General features: G+C 43.8%; 1 protein-coding gene across 5 annotated transcripts in view; it reads right to left on the reverse strand.

Annotated features, from left to right (window-relative positions):
- The window catches only part of FAT3 (FAT atypical cadherin 3), a 994495-nt gene that overhangs the window by 735540 nt on the left and 239900 nt on the right, over positions 1 to 19055 (reverse strand). For all 5 annotated transcript variants that reach the window (XM_077484996.1, XM_077484994.1, XM_077484992.1 and 2 more), the window contains exon 3: positions 7333 to 7423. The gene's annotated coding sequence lies outside the window, so the exon portion shown is untranslated. The remainder of the gene's footprint in view (positions 1 to 7332; positions 7424 to 19055) is intronic.

Genomic DNA, 19055 nt, shown 5'->3' on the forward strand with positions numbered 1-19055 from the left:
CGTACTGACGACACTTCAAATAAGGACGTTCAATTACTCCAGAGCCACCTTTGGTCAACTTCTGTATTGTTGTCTGATCTTTTGCATTGGTTCTGAGCGTGCGTGTTTGTACTTTGTACAAAAGTCCGATGGTTTTGCGTACACACGATCGGACTTTACTCCATCGGACTTAAGGCCCATACACACGATCAGACTTTTTGACAACAAACATGCAAATTAGCTGTTTTGGAGCAACATCCGACCGTGTGTACGCTCCATCGGACAAACTTTTTTGGTTTTCATCGGACTTTTGTTGGCTGTGCGAACGGACAAACTTTCTGGCAACAAAAGTCCGATGGAGCAAAGTCTGATCGTGTGTACAGAAAACCATAGGACTTTTGTACAAAGTACAAACACGCATGCTCAGAACCAATGCAAAAGATCAGACAACATTACAGAAGTTGACCAAAGGTGGCGGTAAAGAGCAGAAAAACCACGTGATTTGGTGAAAGTTGGCTGAAAAAGTCCTGCCGTGTGTATGCAATACAAGTTCAGGGCCGACGCCCTTTGTACAAAAATCCAAGGGAAAGTTTGTACAAAGTCCTATCGTGTGTATGAGGCTTTATGTTGTCAAAAAGTTTGTCCGTTCGCACAGCCAACAAAAGTCAGATGAAAACCGAAAAAGTTTGTCCGATGGAGAGTACACACAGTCGGATGTTGCTCCAAAACAGCTCATTTGCATGTTTGTTGTCAAAAAGTCTGATCGTGTGTACGGGCCTTTACAATACCCTAAACGCAGATCACAAATGCAGTGCGGTTGCCTGCATCGGATTTCATGGTTCTACAGTAAGCTCTATGCCCCATACACACGGTCGGACATTCCGACAACAAAATCCATGGGATTTTTCCTACGGATGTTGGTTCAAACTTGTCTTGCATACACACGGTCGCACAAAGTTTCCAGAAAATCCGATCAGTCTGAACGCGGTGACCTAAAACACGTACGACGGGACTATGAACAGGCCAGTAGCCAATAGCTTTAGTCTCATCATTTATTCTGAGCATTCATGGCACTTTGTCCGTTGGAATTGTCTACACACGATCGCAATTTAAACGATCAGATTTTGTTGTGGGAAAATTTTAAATTCTGCTCTCAAACTTCGTGTGTCGGAAATTTCAATGGAAAAAGTCTGTTGGCTTTTTTACTAGTAATGGCGGCGATTTTTATCGGTACTGCGACATTATGGCGGACAAGTCGGAACAATTTTGACACATTTTTAGGACCATTGGCATTTTTACCATTATCAATACTATAAAATTGCATTGATTACTGTGAAAATGTCACTGGTAGTGAAGGGGTTAACCACTAGGGGGCAGTGAAGGGGTTAAGTGTGTCCTAGTACGTGTTCTAACTGAAGTGGGGATGGGGACTGTGCAGGGGAAATGACAGATCGTCTGTTCATACTTTGTATGAACAGACAATGTGTCTGTTCTCCCCTCAGAGAACTGGAAATTGTGTGTTTACACACACAGATGATGCCGGTTCTCGGTGTGTCCCGAGTGGTCAGGGGAGCCCCCTAGTGGCCGTCTATGGTACCGACGTACCATGACGGCGATTCGTGCAGCTGAGCCATGTTGCGGTGGCTGGTCGGCATGCGGCCAAAAGTGGTCCCAGCAGTGCATTCGCCACAGGATCGCCTTTAGAGGTGGCGCCCGCTGCTTCCCAGACATTTCTCAGCTTACCAGAGATGCCAGTAAGCACGGAAGCATTCCAATGTGAAAAGATAGCCCCCACTTGGCTCTATGCCATTGGAGGACTGGAGCAACCTCCGATGTCACTTCTGGTTCTTGTGCTTAAATGCTTCCCGGGACGCCCACTGCATATATACTGCGGCAGGGCAGCCCTTAAGCGCAAAATCAGGCACCTGTACGTGGTTTTGTGCATGAGATCTGTGGCGCGCACGTGCGTCGCCGGAGTCCTGCTCCCGCTGCTTCCTGGACATTTCCTAGCTTACCAGAGCTGCCAGTAAGCCCGGACACGCTCCAATGTGACAAGATAGCCCCCACTTGCCCTTGGAGGACTGAAGCACCCTCCAACGTCACTTCTGGTTCTTAAGCTTAACCGCTTCCGGACCGCCCACCGCATATATATACTATGGCCCTTAAGAGCAAAATCACACACCTGTACATGGTTTTGTGCACAAGATCTGGAAGCGCACACGTGCACCACCGGAGTCCCGCTTCCACCGCTTCCCGGACATTTCTTAGCTGACCAGAGCTGCCAGTAAGCCCGGAACCATTCCAACGCAACAAGATAGCCCCCACTTGGCTCTATACATTCGAATCCGTCGGACTTTTGGAGTGATCGTGTGTGGCCAAGTCCATTCGTTTGAAAGTCCGATCGTGTGTACGCGGCATTAGGGTCAGATTTGTCCACCGCAATGTCGCAGCCCCATTAAAAATCGCTGATCGCTGCCATTAATAGTGAAAACTATAAAAAAATAAAAATAAAAGTCCAAAAAATCTACAGTATCTGCAGTACCGTTGTTTGTCGCCATTCCACGAGCGTGCGCAATTTTAAAGCATGACATGTTAGATATCGATTCACTGGGCGTAACATCATCTTTCACATTATACAAAAAATTGGACTAACTTTAGTGTATTTTTTTTTATTTTTTTTAATTCATTAAAGTCTATTTTTGCAAAACAATTGCGTTGGAAAGGCCACTGTGCAAATACAGTGTGACATAAAATATTGCAGCAATCGCCATTTTATTCTCTAGGGTCTCTGCTAAAATTTAAACTTGTAATTTAAACTTGTAAACATAAAGTTCCAGAAAAGGCCTGGTCAGCAAGTGGTCAACTCACCCAAAGCTCTGCTCCTGCAGGTTATGCCACTCTGCCAGACCAATCATGGCAGCTGTGTAAGGTCCTCTAACACCATCAAGGCCTGATACAGGTACCATAGCCCTACATTGGACGTGAGGATGTCGAGAGACAGTCCATCACGGAAGCAAAGGGGAACACTTTATGTTGGGGAAACTGGGCATGTATAAGTGCTTTTACTATCCCCTAGACCAGGGGTCTCCAAACTAGGGCCCTCCAGTTGTTCAGGAACTACAATTCCCATCATGCCTAGTCATGTCTGTGAATGTCAGAGTTTTACAATGCCTCATGGGATGTGCAGTTCTGCAATAGCTGGAGGGTCGTAGTATGGAGATTCCTGCCCTAGACCTAAACTATGTGAGCATGTTAACTCTTACAGTGCAGGTCCAATGCAAGGGAAGACAATTTTTGTTTTCCCAAAGTTTAGCTTTAATTTTGATAAATGTATGTAAAAAATTTATAGCAAGGACAATGAAAGTGATGTAAATGTGAAAAAAATTTAATTAAAAACATGCAAAGTGAAAAAATAAAATAACATTTTATCTGTTTTAAATTTTTTTGTTGCATGCCACAGATCTCCTGCAGCCTCTTTGAAGCCACTTTCTATCTTCATGCACTCCAGAGATGGCTGCATTGCATTTCTCATTGCGGATCTCACGCGCTTCCCTAATTTGTGTTAAAATGTCCACTTGCCGTCTCTTGGAAGTGTGACTGGGAGACGGGGACAGAGTGCTGTCACCCTATAACAGGAAGTGCTTAAACAAGGACCTTCATGGCAGGAACACCAGGTATTCTATTAATGAAAGTAGCAGATATAAAAACACTGAACATGACTTTTGAAATAATACCGATGTCAAATCTTATATGGGATTTTAGTGACTTCCTGATTTATGGACTGAATAAAAGCATGCAGCCAGTGAAGTCAGAGAGGTTGGAACTCGCAAGTGGGTTCTGGATCAGTGTCTTAAATATTCAAAGCCACTGAATAAGGACAGCCAAGGACAGCTAAACTACTTAGCACAGTTTTTCTTTAAAATATTAAAGACTGGTAAAAGACCGAGCAATGACTCAAAACTGTATTGGAGATGAGGAATAGTGCCCCATCATTGGTATTTGTGGGAGGAAGAGTACTCCATCATTGGACTTAGTGGGATCAATAATGCCCTATCATTGGCATTAGTGTCCCATTATCAGTATCAGTGGGAGGAATAGTGCCACATCATTGGTGTTAGTGGGAGGAATAGTGCCCCATCATTGGTGTTAGTGTGAGGAATAGTGCCCCATCATTGGTATTAGGGGGAGGAATAGTGCCCCATCATTGGTATTAGGGGGAGGAATAGTGCCCCATCATTGGCATTTGTGTCCCATTATCAATATCAGTGGAGGGAGTAGTACCCCATCATTGGCATTAGTGGGAGGAATAGTGCTCCACCATTGGCATTAGTGTCCTATTATCGGTATCAGTGGAATTAATAGTGCCCCATCATTAGTATTAGTGCCTCATCATTGATATCAGTGGGAGGAATATTGCCCAATCATTGGTATTATTGGAGGAAATAGTGCTCCATCATTGGTATTAGTGCCCCATCATTGGCATTAGTGGGAGTATTAGTGCCCCATTATTGGTGTAGCACTAACCCCCGAAGGAACTGCTGGTTATTTTTGGGCTTACCATTACCTTCCACTTCTCCTTGTTGCACGTCTAGGGGATGTCCCGTGGTAGGTGACCCAGTAACTTGAGATTGACAATAGATCCAGTTGAATGGATTTTATTTGCAAACTTCAACCATTGAACAGTCTTTAACTTGGGATCAGAGGGTTGGAAAGGAATTCAGGCACTCTCAATGTCAAAGTCTATAAACGTTAAGGAACTTGCTTACTTTGACTGCATCCAGAGAACAGCCATTCGCAGCTGGATGAACACTCAGGTTGGACAGTCCCTCTCTCACAAGGCCTAGCAGCCAACAAGGTGCTTACTCAGGAGCAAAGTGTTTGTCACAGACGTTGTTGCAGAACACGTAGGGAAACTAAGCTGTAGAACACTTGTAGGATACCTGGATCTTTCAGCCTACTTGGTGATATCCACAAGACCGGATTCTCTCGGTTACTTCAGCCCTTCCAGGCTCTCGTTAAGAAAACCAACCCGTACATGGTGTTCTTCTAAAGAGTCCTCCCCTGCAATGCTTGAAGTTCAATGGGTCTCTCCCAGACCGGAGACGACACCCAACCACCTCAGAATCCTCCTCTAGTTTCCATGCCTTGGGCTAGCCAGCCCTGAGGCATTAAAGTCGGGTGGAATCGCACTCCAGGACCATGTAATCAGTACTTCATACTGGACCGGAAACCCCGAACCACGTAACTTCCATATCTTAAATACTCTCTCCCAGAGGCCACAGCGAGAGGCCACTCCTACTGACCTGACTCCGAAAGAGATTAATTAAAGCTCCTAACCAGACCATAGTTCCACACCAGAGACAGTGCCCCCTGTGGCCAGGCTGAATATCTCACAGTCCAGTCAGACTGACACAGAAGTCAAATTTAGACAAATAGACCCAAACCAAACTGCAGTTTTGGTAAAGTTTTAACTTTGAAAGACATAGCGTGTGCTCTTCAGGAGCCCGGCACTACATTGGCATCAGTGGGAAGAATAGTGCCTCATCTTTGGTATCAGTGTGAGGACTAGTCCCCCATCATTGGCAGTGGTGCCTCATGATTGATATCAGTGGAAGGAATTGTGCCCCATCAGTGGTGTTAGTAGGAGGAATAGTGCCCCATCATTGGTATTAGTGGGAGGAATAGTGCCCCATCATTGGTATCGGTAGGAGGAATAGTGCCCCATTGTTAGTATTAGTGGGAGGAATGCTGCCCCATCATTGGTTTCAGCAGGAAGAATAGTGTCCCATGATTGGTATCAGTGGGGGGAATGATGCCCAATTGTTGGTGTCAGAGGGCAAAACACTGCCTTGTACCAGTGGGAGGAATAGTGTCCCATTATTGGCATCAGTGGGAGGAATAGTGCCTCATCTTTGGTATTAGTGGGAGGACTAGTACCCCATCATTGTCAGTGGTGCCTCATCATTGATATCAGTGGGAGGAATTGTGCCCCATCAGTGGTGTTAATAGGAGGAATAGTGCCCCACCATTGGTATTAGTGGGAGGGATAGTGCCCCATCATTGGTATTAGTGGGAGGAATAGTGCCCCATCATTGGTATTAGTAGGAGGAATAGTGCCCCATTGTTAGTATTAGTGGGAGGAATGGTGCCCCATCATTGGTATCAGTGGGAGGGTAGTGTCCTATGATTGGTATCAGTGGGAGGGTAGTGTCCTATGATTGGTATCAGTGGGAGGGTAGTGTCCTATGATTGGTATCAGTGGGAGGTTAGTGTCCTATGATTGGTATCAGTGGGAGGTTAGTGTCCTATGATTGGTATCAGTGGGAGGGTAGTGTCCTATGATTGGTATCAGTGGGAGGGTAGTGTCCTATGATTGGTATCAGTGGGAGGGTAGTGTCCTATGATTGGTATCAGTGGGAGGGTAGTGTCCTATGATTGGTATCAGTGGGAGGGTAGTGTCCTATGATTGGTATCAGTGGGAGGGTAGTGTCCTATGATTGGTATCAGTGGGAGGGTAGTGTCCTATGATTGGTATCAGTGGGAGGGTAGTGTCCTATGATTGGTATCAGTGGGAGGGTAGTGTCCTATGATTGGTATCAGTGGGAGGGTAGTGTCCTATGATTGGTATCAGTGGGAGGGTAGTGTCCTATGATTGGTATAAATAGGAGGGTAGTGTCCTATGATTGGTATAAATGGGAGGGTAGTGTCCTATGATTGGTATCAGTGGGAGGGTAGTGTCCTATGATTGGTATCAGTGGGAGGGTAGTGTCCTATGATTGGTATCAGTGAGAGGGTAGTGTCCTATGATTGGTATCAGTGGGAGGAATGATGCCTAATTGTTGGTGTCAGAGGGAAAAACACTGCCTTGTAAAGGGAGGAATAGGGCCGCCTTCAGCCTGTGGACCACTGTTTGGAGATCCCCGATCTACAGTCTTCAAGGGCCACTAAAGTTAAAATAGATGTTAACCCCAATCACTAAAATCTCAAATAAGCATTACATATTAGTACAGGGCTAATAATTGAACTACATGGCAGCAGCACACTGAGTCTGCTCAGCCTTGGAGGTCTGAATGCCTCCTGAATTCCTCCTGTCACGTCCCTCATAAGGCAGCCAGTTTTAAAAATTTCCTTGGCAATTATCTCGTCCCTATAAAGCACATTCTCAAGAAAATTTGGCTCAACAAACATGAACAACACTAAAACATCCCCCACTATCGTGCTCGCTAATATTGCAGTTGCTGCACATACAGTACTTTATACACAAGACCTGATATGTGAAGTTCAGAAAGATGTCGCCCTGGCCATCTTCCAACCATTAACTCCCTTGCAAGCCGTATACTTCATAGTGCTTACCTGCCAAATATCCGACTTCAGGGTCGAGCCCTGCTGCCCTGGTCTTTTCTTAATATTCCCCGTCCTTGATCTCCTCCAGCATTAGTAAGACCTGCAAAGGACAAAATGGATATGAGATCTAAAAACCCATTAAAGTTTGCTTTCAAGAAGAAGGAACTAAAAATACAAGGTCATTGCTCTATGGCTGGCCGCAGAATCTGAAGAGCAGTTTGCAGATGTTTACCGTACTTCAATGCTGTGACCATTTTACTAATATTACATTATGAACATTTCAGAAGGAGCGTTGAAACTTTTCCTGTTGCAATAAGAGGAGTGGAACTCCATGGACAAGGAGGGTGGGGTTCTGAGCTAGGAACTTCACACAAGGGATCTTGCTACAGACCTTCCCAAAATATAGAAAATGGTGATTAATTCAACTTAACAAGATCAATCCATAATGGTAATATAAGGACTGGTTTCAGCAAAACTGTAAGGGCTAAGTTAATCTTTTATATAACCTGGCCCATGCACACAGGGGACCTTGTAGCTTAAAATACACTATGCCATTTGTAGACCTCTAGACCAGGGGTCTCCAAACTGTGACCCAGGCCTCAATGTTGCCTTTTTCTTGCCTTTTTCCAGCCCCTGGGGCACTTTTTATACCACAGATGCAAGACACTATTCCACACACTGACACAAACAATGGGGAATAATTCCTGTTACTGGCAACAACAGGGCACTATTCCTCCCACTGATGCCAATGATGGGGCACAATTTTTTCCCACTGACACCAACAATGGGGCACTATTCCTCCCACTGATACTAACAATGGGCCATTATTCCTCCTACTGACACCAAGGAGGCACTATTCCTCCCACTGATACCGATGATGGGACACTATTTCTCCCAGTGACACCAACAATGGGACGCAATTCCTCCCACTGAAACCAACAATGGAACGCTATTCCTCTCACTGAAACCAACAATGGAACTCTATTCCTCCCACTGAAACCAACAATAGGACACAATTCCTCCCACTGAAACCAACAATGGGATGCTATTCCTCCCACTGAAACCAACAATGGGATGCTATTCCTCCCACTGAAACCAACAATGGGACGCTATTCCTCCCACTGAAACCAACAATGGGACGCTATTTCCTCCCACTGAAACCAACAATGGGACACTATTCCTCCCAATGAAACCAACAATTGGGCACTATTCTTCCACTGATACCAATGATGGGGCGCTATTCTTCCCACTGAAACCAACAATGGGACGCTATTCCTCCCCACTAAAACCAACAATGGGATGCTATTCCTCCCACTGAAACCAACAATGGGACACTATTCCTCCCAATGAAACCAACAATTGGGCACTATTCTTCCACTGATACCAATGATGGGGCGCTATTCTTCCCACTGAAACCAACAATGGGACGCTATTCCTCCCACTGAAACCAACAATGGGATGCTATTCCTCCCACTGAAACCAACAATGGGACGTTATTCCTCCCACTGAAACCAACAATGGGACGCTATTCCTCCCACTGAAACCAACAATGGGATGCTATTCCTCCCACTGAAACCAACAATGGGACGTTATTCCTCCCACTGAAACCAACAATGGGACGTTATTCCTCCCACTGAAATCAACAATGGGACGTTATTCCTCCCACTGAAACCAACAATGGGACACTATTCCTCCCAATGAAACCAACAATTGGGCACTATTCTTCCACTGATACCAATGATGGGGCGCTATTCTTCCCACTGAAACCAACAATGGGACGCTATTCCTCCCACTGAAACCAACAATGGGACGTTATTCCTCCCACTGAAACCAACAATGGGACGTTATTCCTCCCACTGAAACCAACAATGGGACGCTATTCCTCCCACTGAAACCAACAATGGAACATTATTCCTCCCAATGGAACCAACAATTGGGCACTATTCTTCCACTGATACCAATGATGGGGCACTATTCTTCCCACTGAAACCAACAATGGGAAGTTATTTATCCCACTGAAACCAACAATGGGGCACTATTCCTTCCACTGATACCAAAGATGGTGCACTATTCCTCCTCCTAATGCCAAAGATGCACTGTTTTCTCCCACTGTCACCAAGACAATTTCTACTTCCAATGGCCACAGACTGGCTCCCTTCAAGTCTAAAGAATAATAAACTTGCCCTGTGTTTAGAAAGTTTGAAGACCCCTGCTCTAGACCCTTTGGGGGACATTTACTAATATTGGTGCGCACAGAATCTGGTGCAGCCATTTGCAGTAACCAATCAGCTTCCAGGTATTATTGTCAAAGCGTAATTGAAAAATCTGAAGTTAGAAGCTGATTGGTTACTATGCACAGCTGCATCAGATTCTGTGTGCACCAGTATTAGTACATGTCCCCCAAAGGGTCTAGACCAGGGGTCTCCAAACTTTCTAAACAATGGCCCCGTTTATTGCACTTTAGACTTAAGGGGAGCCAGTCTGTGGCCATTCAGATTAGAAATTGTCTTGGTGACAGTGAGATAAAACTGTGCATCTTTGGCATTAGAGGGAGGAATAGTGCACCATCATTGGTATCAGTGGGAGAAATAGTGCCCCATGGTTGGTGTCAGTGGAAGAATAGTGCCCAATTGTTGGTGTCAGATTCTGAGTGCACCAGAATCAGTAACTCTCCCCTTTCTGTCACTAAGCCTGGCAGAACTCCCAATGTTTACAATCCTACATCCGGGCTTATTTCAACTGTTGTTGAGCATTCTTCTCCAGCACTGCAGGAGGGAGCAATCTTCCTGATTAAAAATCTGTGCATGCACTTGTCCCGTCGCATTACTGCTGAGGCGCAATGGGCCCGGTACAAATTAAATGTAACATAATGTATAGAAACACCTTCACCCTTGCCCCTTCACCCCATTAAATCAACACACGTACAACCATTAGGTTGGAAAGGGCAAGGCTACAGCTTTATTAAAATCCAACACATAACATGTTAACACTTTAAACCAGTGCCAGTCACAGTTGTACTGTGCGCACACAATTCCAAAGGGGTGCCTGTCCTTACCATAAGTGCTGGACAGGTCACCTACTTCTGATTTCCATCAAGGGCATAGCCCATTACAGCCACTTTTATGCTGGCAAGGTCAAGGAACCGCAGCAAGTTGTGACATACCATTAAAAAAAGGGGCGGGAGGGTGGGCAGCTCTTCCAGCCACGTTCCTCGAAAGACCCAGAATTCCTTTGGAACAAAACTTTCCTGAGCTCAGGCCCAGCCTATCTCCCATAGCAACCAATCCATGGTGATCAATCAGCGACCTTGTCCTGCACCTGGCCATGCCCCCATCAGTCAAGGCTCTCTTTCCCTGGTGGGGGGGGGGGGTCAAGAGGCCTTCAGTATATACTCTCTAGTCGCATATCCCCACCAGTATTCTTAAACTGCTGTAGCCCCCTTCTATTGCATAATCTGAACTACTACAAAATGGCTATCAAGCTACCTTCTTTGAAGACAACTAAAGAGATTATCACTTTAGTTGTCCTTAAAAGAAAGAGGACCAGTGGCAACTTTGCTGTAGACCATGTCCTGGAAATTAGCTAGGACATAGGAATGCAAATATTGGACGTATTTCGGCCAGGTTTCACATCTGACAGAAAAGGCCTACTGGTATAGCATTGGCTTTAAACAATATTTTAAAAACAAAATGGAACAATACATTTTAAGCTATTGGGGCCCCTTGTCTGCATGGGAATGTTTATGTAAGGGGTGAAGGTAACCTTAATCACATGCAAACCTAATCAAGTGGGCGGCACAGTGGTGTAGTGGTTAGCACTCTCACCTAGCAGTAAGAAGAGTCACTGGTTCAAATCCCAACCATGACACTACCTGCCTGGAGTTTGCATGTTCTCCCTGTGCCTGCGTGGGTTTCCTCCGGGTACTCCAGTTTCCTCCCACACTCCAAAGACATGCAGGTAGGTTAATTGGCTTCTGTTTAAAATTGACCCTAGTATATGAATACCTTGGACCTTGGATTGTGGGCTCCTTGAGGGTAGGGACCGATGTGAGTGTGCAATGTACAGGGATAGGGACAATTGTAGATACTCAGGTTGAACTGGATGGACTGGTGTCTTTATTCAACCTTACTAACTATGTAACTATGTAACTATGTAAGTTAAAGTGCAAAAAATCTACAGTAAGAACCTTTTGATGTGACTTCAGTATAAGTCCAGTATTGAATATCGAATGTCGAATGGTTTCTTTCAAGTAGACACCATCTCTTTAAGACTATGAAGACATCCAACTATATTTAAATATTCATATTTATTTTGTATTTTTCAAAACGCTATTTATTAAAATGTAAAAAAAAAAAAAAAGTTCTCTCCTAGGCTTTTTCCAATCATAGAAATGATCAAATATGCATATATTTTTTTCGGCACAAGATTGGCGTGTATTCATACAGAAGCAAAGCCTTGTATCTAAATAACCTGATAGTGGGGGTAGTTATTCTAATCCTCAAGGGGGAAGGGTAGTATATAAGAATTTGTATCAATAAGACAAATTCTCTGGGTTGTCATGGAAACCTAAGCCATGTGATTACAGTGGAGTTACCACGTGACCATTGCCTACTTCAAAGCAATCGCACTAGGAAGCACTCATGCAATCACCTGTGAATTTAAAGGTACCATGATGTAATTATTCTATGCTCCAAAACCTTTACCCAGTTACCATGGGAACTCCAAGTCAGTTTCCTGACTCCATTAAGTACTATTTGCACCTAAATGGTCAAATAATATAAACCTCTTCTGTTGTATGAAGATCTCCAACCCCCATACCCTTCTACCAAACACAAGGAGGTATTAGACATTTGTTTCCTGCATCTAAAAGCTCCTTCTTAATACGCCATCAATTAGGTCTGAACCAGAAAAAAAAAAAAAGAAGTACCCTTAATGCAATAGAGGCGTTTTCCAATTTGCTCCTTTACGAGCTGCATAGTCAATAAGCGTAATCTGATGGGAAGGTGGGTCAAAGCACACAAAGGGGAATTTATTAAATTGGAGCAGACAGAATCTGCAGTTTGTTCAGTTAAACCAGGGTATTTCGAATGGCACCCCAACACACGAAGGCAGTGCACCTGTGTTGTGGTGCACCATAATGCACAGTGGTGCATTGCTTTAGAGAAAAAGAGTCATGTGCTAGGGTGCGTTGGCAGCAGGGCCAGCTATCTGACCTGGGGGTGCACTAAAAAAGTCAAGCGGCATAATATCAGCTCGGTGTAAATCACAGTGTGGCAGAGATACAGGGAACCAGTATTTACTGCTCATTTGTCATGCTTCAGAAGTAATATGTGACAGGTAGTGCAGAGGTAGTGCATGAGTGAACAGGGAGTATAATCATTAGATTATGATGATTAAACAGAACCTGTGTCCCTTTATATCATGTGTTACTATCACAGTCTGCCTTTACATTGGGGTCCCCATCAGAGTTCTCAGAGTTCCCCCTTACATCAGATGTCCCCATCAGATTCTCCCTTACATCAGGGTCCAAATCAGAGTGGCCCCTCCCATAAATTGTTCCCATAAGAGTACCCCTTAAATCAGGTGTCTTTATGAGCGTACTACCTTACATCAATTGTGTCCATCAGAGTGCTCCCTTACATCAAATGTCCCCATCAGAGTTCTCCTTTACATCAATTTTCCCCATCAGAGTTCCCCTTACATCATTTGTCCCCATCAGAGTTCCCCCTTACATCATTTGTCCCCATCAGATCTCCCCCTTACATCAATTGTCCCCATCAGAGTCCCCCCATACAACAATTATCCCCATCAGAGTCCCCCTTACATCATTTGTCCCCATGAGAGTTCCCCCTTACATCAGTTGTCCCTTACATCATTTGTCCCCATCAGAGTTTCCCCTTGCAGCAATTGTCCCCATCAGAGTTCCCTCTTACATCAATTGTGCCCATCAGACTGCCCCCTTACATCAATTGTCCCCATCAGAGTTCTCCTTTACATCAATTGTCCCCATCAGAGTTCCCCTTACATCATTTGTCCCCATCAGAGTTCCCCCTTATATCATTTGGCCCCATTAGATTTACCCCTTACATCAATTGTCCGCATTAGAGTTCCCCTTTACATCATTTGTCCCCATAAGAGGCCCCCTTACATCAATTATCCCCATCAGAGTTCCCCTTACATAATTTGTCCCCATGAGAGTTCCCCCTTACATCAACTGTCCCCATGAGAGTTCCCCCTTACATCATTTGTCCCCATCAGAGTTCCCCCTTACATCATTTGTCCCCATGAGAGTTCCCCTTGCATCATTTGTCCCCATCAAAGTTCCCCCTTACATAATTTTTCCCGTCAGAGTTCCCCCATTACATCAATTGTCCCTGTCATAGTTCCCCTTACATCAATTGTCCCCATTAGAGTCCCCCTTACATCAGTTGTCCCTTACATCATTTGTCCCCATCAGAGTTCCCCCTTACATCAACTGTCCCCATCAGAGTTTCCTGTTACATTACCTGTCCCCATCAGTGTTCCCCTTACATCAATTTCCTGATTCATAGTGCCCCCTTACATCAATTTCCTGATTCATAGTGCCCCCTTACATCAACTATCTCCATCAGAGTTTCCCTTTACATCAAGTGTCTCCATCAGATGTTCCCTTTACATTATGTGTCCCCATCAGTGTGCCCCCTTACATCAATTGCCCCATCAGAGTTTTCCTTCACATCAAATGTCTCCATTAGATTTTCCCTTTACATCAGAGTGCCCCCTTACATCAATTTCCCCCTTCATAGTGCCCCCTTACATCAACTGTCCACATCAGTGTTGCTCTTCACATCAAATGTCTCAATCAGAGTTTCCTTTTACGTTACATGTCCCCACCAGATTGTCCCCTGACATCAACTGCCCACATAAAAATGCCCTCTTACATCAAATGCCCCCATCAGGGCCCCCTTTACATTAACTGCCCTCATCAGACTGGCTATGGATCAGCAGATGCACTCTTAGCAACCTGGGGAGGGGCAACCTTTATCTGGGGGGCAGCAACTCACTCCAGGACCCACCTACATCTGAACCTGGCTGCCAATCTATTCACTTTGAATGGGTTGCCTTAAAGTGGTTGCAAGCCCTTACATGCAGTATACACTGAATAAAAAAAAATTCTCCTAAAGTTTTACCTGTTTATCTGCAATCTCTACATCCGTTCAAAGTCCAGAATTTTTAAAGCTTGTCTGAGCTGTCAAAAAACAGGGGGCGGAGAGCTGAAATTACACTCTGCAGAGCTCAGTGAGGAGAGGTCTGAGAGCTGATTGGAGGGAAGGGACACGCCCCTCTCACACAACACACAGGAACAGAGCTGAGGCAGTGAATCACAGGCTGTGTGTTAGAGGTCCCTCCCCTGTCACCTTTTTTTTTCTCTTGGCGTCAGGAAAATTTGTCATCAGAAGTGACTCATGAAGATAGAACAGGAATGAGGCAGCAGGCAGAAATTACACTTAGTGCACTTAATTGAGACAATGACAAACTATACAGGGATTTACTTTGTTCATATTTCATGTCTGAGGTTTACAACTACGTTAACACAACCCACAACAAAGAAGAAAATGGGCCCTCAATAAAACCTGCAGATTTACATTTTGAAAATGGCTTTTTAATTTTTATTAACATGTTGCAGCTTACCGTATGTGAGATTTTTAGTGATCGGGTTTACATTTTAATGACATTTCCACATTGTGATAATTATAAAAAGCAGAAACTATCTTATTTCCCCGCTTTTTAGGATTGATGTGATTAAGAAACAACACTGGGCTTATGGAATGCAATCAAATGGGATCCAAATAGTATTTTTTTTTTAAGAGAAAAATAATGTTGGATTCAATTCTCATTAATATTAACCAGAAATCAACAAAGTGATACTTAACAGGCCCTTCCATATATTTTTTTTCCAACAGCCAGATTACAGTTATCAGAAATTAACTCAGCCAAATATTTTTTTAAGGAAGACAAGTAGCAGTCAATCCTGCATTGTGTAGATAATTGATCATTATACTTGTATTACTCTGGGCCAGAAGACTGATCTTATAATTAACTGGGACTCGGATCCTAATTAGGATATTTGTTATTCATGTTTGGCAGGAAGAATCAAGTACATAGAAATTAACATAATGCCTCTACCTAAAAAAATAAAAAAAAATAAAAAAAAATCCTTGTAGTAGATTTGAACTTATGAATAATAATCAGAGAGAGACATCAAGGGAACGCATGATGAGAGGGAAATATGTTCCTGATTTGTGGAGTACTGGAATACAGGGCTAATGAGAAACAGGCCTGTTATTGTTGACCTTATCCCACCTGTCATCACAGTTACGACCCCGGGACAAAATTCTTTCTTAGCCAGTCAAATGTCAAAGTATTTGTTACATTTGTAGGTGCGCTGGCAGGGAAGACGACTGTTGGATGACCATCTGCCAGCTGGTGTGTTGGTGTATACTTTTACTACAGGCAGACCACAGGCTGTGTTTCACGCCTAGCTCAATGTTCTTGGGCTTTGATGATATTAAAAAAGGAAGAAAAAAAAATCAGCTTGGGCTTCTGGTCTTTCCTCTACATCCTATATTTCCATACCTTCATAGTCCTCCCATTCATGTAACCCTACAAACTAACCCCATAATCTTCCACGTGCAACATCTTCACCCTCTGTAAATTAGGCAACTTGTCTACTATACAAGGGCAACACCACCCCCCTTCCCCTTCTTTCCCCTATGTACAATTATCTTCTCAACCATAGCACTGTAAAACTAAAACTCACAGCCAATGATCGCATACCATATGCAACCCCTTTCAGCAATAACCACTAACCACATTCAATTCCTTTAAGTTATACAACCCCGTAGACCTAAAACCCACAATTAATAACCACCTAAAACGTTCAACTCCTTCACCATCCACGTTCAACTCCTTCACCATCCACATCCAACTTCTTCACTATCGACAACCCTGCTGACTAAGAACCCCCCAACCAATAACCACCTATCACATTCAACTCCTTCACCATCCACAACCTTACAGATGTAGAACCCCCAACCAATAACCTCTTACCACATCCAACCCTTCAAAATACACAACCCTGCAGACCTTAAACTCCCAAATAATAACTGCAGAAAGATCCAAAGACTGGACTTCTCTGCAAAGAGGGGAAGCCATGTATACCAGTCACTAGTGCATCACTTTATATTTCCCGGACGAGCCCCCAAACTGTTAGGATGTTGATGGTCTAGGGGTAGATAGACCCTTGATACCTCTGTATAAGGTGTGCCTTCCAATCTGCACAGGCCTGTAAGATTGCTTGGAGAGACCTTGTCATTGTCTTCTGTCCAGTGGGCTAATCTCACAGGCCTGTGGGGATTGGAAGTCACACCTTATACAGAGGTATCAAGGGTCTATCTACCCCTAGACTATCAACATCCTAACAGTTTCCACATCCCTGCAATAACCATCTACCACATCAATCTCTAACATTCACAATACTGCAGATCTAAAACCCCCAATCAAAAACTACCTACCACATCCAACTCCTTCACCAGCCACAACCTTGAAGACTTAAAACCCCCAATTAATAATTGCCCACAGTACCATATCTAACTCCTTCACCACACACAACTCTGCAAACCTAAAACTCCCAACCAATAACCACCTACCACATCCAACTCCTTCACAATCCACAACCCTGCAGGCCTAAACCTTCCAACCAATAGCCACCTGCCATATCCAACTACTTCACCATCCACCACCCTGCAGATCTAAAACCCCCAACCAATAACTACCTATCACTTCCACTTCCTTCACCATCCATAACCCAGGAGATCTAAACCACCTATCACATCCAAGACCTTCACCATGCACAACCCTGCAGACCTAAAACCTCCAACCAATAACAACTTTCTACATTCAACTCCTTCACTTTACACAACCCTGTAGATCTAAACCCTCAACCTTCTACCACATCCAACTTTTTCACCTTCACAACCCTGCAGACCTAAAACTCCAACCAATAACCCCCACCACATTTAACTACTTCACCTTCCTGAACCATAGAGACCTAAAACCCCAACCTATCACTTTCCTCAACATCTTAGACCCCAAACACACTATTAGATTTTCTGCAGATGTTTGTTTTCAGATTTACCAAACCCATATAATATGAGGTCAAACCTTAAGAGTTTCAATGTGTATGCAATCAGGCAGGCTCTTGCACTACATGGTTTTGGTAAATCTGAAGACAAAAATCTGCAGAAGTTCTAATATGCCGCATACACACATTCGGACTTTCCGGCAGAAAAAGTCAGACGGAATAATTTCCTCAGATATTCCGATCGTGTGTGGGCTTCATCTGACTTTTTTTTTCAAAAATTCTGACAGACCTAGAAATAGAACATGTTTTAAATCTTTCCAACGGAATCAATTCCTATCGGGAAAACCGTTTGTCTGTATGCTATTCCGACGGACCAAAAACAACGCAAGGGCAGCTATTGGCTACTGGCTATTGAACTTCCTTTTTCTTATCCTGTCGTACGTCATTGCGTTCTAAACTAATGGCCTTTGGTGTGATCGTGTGTAGGCAAGTCTGTTTCAGCGGAACTCCGTCAAAACTCAGTCGGAAAGACCGTCAGTTTATTCTGCTGGAAAAACTGGTCGTGTGTACGCGGCATTAGTGTGTATGGGACCATTGCTCTCCCGTATTGTCTTTACCTTCCCCCATCTAGCCCCCATTCCCATATTCTCCTGAATCAAACACAGGCACCCCTACATTTCCTCACACACAACAACTTTCTCCAGCATGTAACACTCTTACACCCCGCATAACTCTAGCACCTTCATCCAAACAGCCCAACCCCATACCATCTCCCACATCTAACAGTTAAGAACCCCCTCCAAAATCCAACACCCTCACACATCATAAATATGTTGTATAATACAACATTTATAACCCCACCAATTAGCTCAAGCCATCAGCTTCCTCCAGCTCCCCAAATCCCCTACCTCCTACCGTCTGGTTTGTTACTCAAAGTGACATCCTCTATAACACACCAAACCTAATGCCTCATCTTCTAACCTAACCTATCTAAATATCTACTACTTCATCATTCCACAATCACCCTTCCTTACCACAAATTTCTGTTACAATATTTTTATTGAAGAACATGAGAAAGATAATAAAGACACAAGGGTGCTTGAAAAAGTATAAGGTCTGGAACTTCTCATAGGAGGTAGGTTACTTGATTTAACAATGTAATACAAATGTGATCAGGAATGCTTAGCGGCACACCATAGAGTGCAAAAGTTTAATTATTGTAATATAGAAATGGGGAAATAACTTCTATGCAGTAATGTGAAGGTTTATTAGTGTTTAACCTTAGCTGAATTAACTATTTCTGGGTTGTAGCTAGTACATTCTACATACAGTAGGAGATAACTGGAAAACCTTACCTAACATTTCAACACCCCAATACCACCCATATCCCCACATTTAACCCCTAAATATCCACTACCATCAATCGTAATCGTGTGCACATTTACCATCATCACTTAAGCGCACACTAAAGCTGGCAAAACATGGTTAGCTTTTCATCCAAACAATTGTACAAAATTCTGACAAATCGTCAGGGCATTTGATGATGCCATCATTGAGTCAACTAAGTTTGTTAGAAAGCCCTTAATTATTTTCTAATTCTTGAGCTGCT

The sequence above is a fragment of the Lithobates pipiens genome, unplaced genomic scaffold, assembly GCF_037356315.1.
Source record: "Lithobates pipiens isolate NorthernLeopardFrog02 unplaced genomic scaffold, aLitPip1_a1.2 Scaffold_17, whole genome shotgun sequence".
NCBI lineage: Eukaryota > Metazoa > Chordata > Amphibia > Anura > Ranidae > Lithobates > Lithobates pipiens.